This window comes from Galeopterus variegatus, unplaced genomic scaffold, assembly GCF_000696425.1.
Source record: "Galeopterus variegatus unplaced genomic scaffold, G_variegatus-3.0.2 Scaffold10012, whole genome shotgun sequence".
NCBI classification, from domain to species: Eukaryota; Metazoa; Chordata; class Mammalia; order Dermoptera; family Cynocephalidae; genus Galeopterus; species Galeopterus variegatus.
This window is the reverse complement of record NW_007736123.1, coordinates 41,118-45,175: the sequence shown is the minus strand read 5'-3', so window position 1 is coordinate 45,175 and position 4,058 is coordinate 41,118.

The following is a 4,058-nucleotide window of genomic DNA, read 5'->3' as shown; positions in this document are numbered from 1 at the left end:
ATTTTCATCCCCATAGAGTCCCTCAAGAAAACAGCCCCTTTGGCTGATGCCTGAGAAACCTCTCTTTAAGGAGGCTCAAAAGCCAAGCTCTCTCAGCTTTTCCTTCCCCTTCCCACACTGGTGCACAGAAATATCCCCTTTCTTTTTCCTTCAGCCAAAATATGGAGGCCACCATGTTCCAAATGGATGCGGAGAGAGCTTTCCTTGCTCTAAAAGGTACCACTTGAAGCATTTCTCTCACTGGGACTCTTGGGCTAAAATCACTCTGGGACTCATGTCTTTGAAAACTATTAGTATCTGGATACCCCAAGCTGATAACCTTGGATTAGTTATCTATTGCTACATAATAAATCACTCCAAAATTTAGCAACTTAAGACAACACAATTTTTTTTTAAAGATGACTGGTAAGAGGATCTTAACCCTTGACTTGATGTTGTCAGTACTACACTCTCCCAAGTGAGCCAACCAGCCATCCCTATATAGGGATCCTAACCTGCAACCTTGGTGTTATCAGCACCATACTCTTCCAATTGAGCCATGGGCTGGCCCTCAACACACATTTTTTGTTTCACAGTTATTATGGGTCAGAAGACCACACAAGGCTTAGCTGGTCCTCAGCTTCAGGTTTTCTCACAAATCTGGATTCTGGATGTCAGCTGGGGGCTGTGGTCACATCGGAAGGCTCAGCTGGAGGAGGATCCACTTCTAGGCTCACTCACATGGTTGTTGGCAGGGCTGTTAGACCAAGGGCCTCAGTTCCTTGCTAGCTACTATCCAGAGGCTGCCCTCGGTTCCTTATCACATGGGCCTCTCTAGCTCACTTCATCAGAAAAAGTAAAAAAAAAAAGAGCCAGAGAGAGAGAGCAAACAAGGTGGAAGTCACCGTCTTTCATAATCTCACCTTGGACTTGACATCCCTTCACCTTTGCCATATTCTGTTAATTAAAAGAAATTCACTAGGTCTAGTCCACACACAAGGGGAGGGGGTTGCACAAGGACATAAATACCAGAAGGTGGGGAGAATTGGAGGCCATGTCAGAAGCTGCCTACCATAATGCTGAACTAGAGAAACCACAGGATCACATTGGAAAGACATTTAGGAAAGGCCCAACTGAAGATGGAGCCCTAGCCTTGTCAAAATTCCCCAGAAGATCCTTACAGTTCTTAAGCTGATATAACTTACTTTATTATGTTGGTGTGTCCCTAGCTGTTTCCATAAATTCCAGCAGTAAAATTCCCAGGACTGCCTGGGGGGAGGGAGGGAGAAACACACACCAGAAGAGTAGGTAGAGACAGTGAGAGAGACCAATGGGGTTTATGAATAAAGAGGAAGAGAGGGAAGGAGGGAGAAATGGAGGGAAAGGGGAGAGTAAACAGGAAGGTCTAGGGAAATGAATTACTTCTTTGCAGTAAATACACTAAAAACTACCATTCCTTAAACAAACCCAACCCCAAGTAGACCTGGAACTTAAATTGCAAGAAGAAGACTTCAGCCCATGATGTATTGGGCAAAGTAACATCCTTTGGTCCAAGTGCTGGGGGAATTTTAACCAGGTGTGTCGGCCTAAGGAATATCCATTCAACAGATATTTTTAAAGCACCTTCCAGGTGCCTGACATTGTTCTAAGTTCTAGGAATACACAGCAAGCAATTCATTCATTCAACAAATATTTATTGAGCACCTACTATGTCCTAGGAACTGTTCTGGGCTCTTAAGGAGTACATCAGTGGACAAAAATAGACCAAAATAAACAAAAACAAAACCCTTGTCCTCACAGAGCTTACATTGGATCAGTAACAACAGGTTCCATGTAAAGATTAGCCGGTACTTTGTAAAGTATCTTTATGTTATCCTATTTGAACCTCAAAAGGCAGAAGTTTCCAGTATTGTCATCTTCTGGGAGATGAAGAAACCAGAACATGGAAGTGAGCCCAGACCTCAGAGCTCACCATGGTTCAGAGGCACGTGGACCTCATTCTTACTTCCTCCCACACGTGATTCTCAAACTTGAGTGTTCACCAGAATGTCCTGGGGTTCTTGTAAAAACGCAGAGTACTAGGACTGACTCCCAGAAATTCTGACCCAGTGATCCTGGGATAGGTCTGGGAATCTGCACTCCTAATAGCATCCAGAGATTCTCCTGCAGAAGGTCCTCAGATCACCCTTGGAGAACACACTGTCAGTCCATCTCCTAACCAAGGAATTTCTGTCAAGTCTCCCAAAGAAAGAGAAATTATGACTGGATAGCGAATGCTTAGCTCTTCATCTAAGACCTACAAATTTAATTAAACTTGACCAACATTCATTTGTTCTGTTGAATAAAAAAGAGTTGGGATGGGGAGTAGAGAGGTGTGGCACGTAGGAATGTCAACATGGAGAAATATAAACTCAGAAAGCCAGAAAGTTGTCTTCAAATATCTTATAATTACAGGGAGCTCAGTTTGGTTCAAACACACTTATTAAATGCACCAGTAAGGGGTGAGCAACAGAAAACCCTAGCTGGCTAACCCCAGCCCCTAATGAACAATACGGAGACGCATCATGTCGCCATAACGAGGAATCCAGAGGGGGTTGGCTTGTGTCTCCTCTGCCCCAGGCTCTACACTGGGGACTCAAGATACCTAGACATGGTCCCTATCCTCCAAACAGTCTTGGAGGAGAGAGAAACACGAATAGATGTCTTTGAGATCATGTGCTGTGCTACGTGCTGTGATAGAGTCATGCCCAAAAGAGGAGCATGTGGCTCTGCCTGAGGACAACAGACAGGTACAGCTTCCTGGCAGAGGTGATGCCTGAGGTGGCAGGTGAGGATGAGTAAGAATGAGACAGAGAAGAAAGGAACAGATGGGAGTTTCAGGTTGCATGTATCAAAATTCAGAGGTCTGAGGCATCTTATGTGTAGTGGAAAGTCCTGGGAATCCAGAATGACTAGACAGGGAGTAAGATGGAAGAAAGAGCAGGAGCCAAGACCTGAGGGCACATATGTCATCCTGAAGAACTTATACGTGGTGGTCTACCACGTAGCAACGTTCATGGGGAAACTAGAGATGCAATCCATAGGTAACAGAATAATGTTTTAAACCTTAGAAGCAGTATCAAGGCTGAAGATATACATTAGAGTGTTGGCAGCATAGAGTTGGTAGAAAGTCTAATGTGGATGAGAAACGACCCACAGAGCATGACAGAAGAAAAAGTGCTAAGCTGAGCACAGAAGTCCAAGGAGCAAGATCTGGTCTCAAGACCCTGAGCCTCCATCAAGGATCCTCAAAAGAATTGGTTGGCAACAGAAGAAAAAGTGCTAAGCTGAGCACAGAAGTCCAAGGAGCAAGATCTGGTCTCAAGACCTTGAGCCTCCATCAAGGATCCTCAAAAGAATTGGTTGGCGAGTAGGAAGAGTACCAGGCAAGAGGCTGTCTTGGAAGTCAAGGGAGTGGGAAGTTTCAAGAATGAGAGTGTGGTCGCCATGTCAAATGCAACAAAGAGGTCCTAAAAGATAAGGACTGAAATGTATACAGTGGGTTTGATAAGCTGGAAGTCACTGGAGACTTTGGTAGACAGTCACAGTTGCATGGAAGGGACAGAACCAGAGCATCGTGGGGTGAGAGCAATCGAACAGTAAGGGCTACAATTACCCAATGAAGAGGGCTCTTTTAACAAGTGCTTTAGATTGGATGCCCCCCACTCCAACCTCACTGAGGCTTAATCCCCACTGTGACTGTTGGGGGGGGGAAATCCTGTTATGATAATTGAAAGGTGTGGTCTTGAAGAGGTGATTAGATTGTAGGACCATGCAGTAGTGAATGGATTCTTAATGGTGGTCATGGGTGTGGTTCTGAGGAGAGACCCCTGTGTAACTGTGGCCACCACCACGGCCTTCATCAAATGTGTTCCTTGGACTTTGGACTTCTCAGCCTCAGAAACTGTAATAAATTTTGTTTTCTTTATAAATCACCCAGTTTCGAGTATTTATGTTATAAGCAACAGAAATGGACTAATGCAATAAACTTTAGAGGGGAGTATAGGATCAAAGGAAGGTGTTTTGTGGGTGGGGGAAAC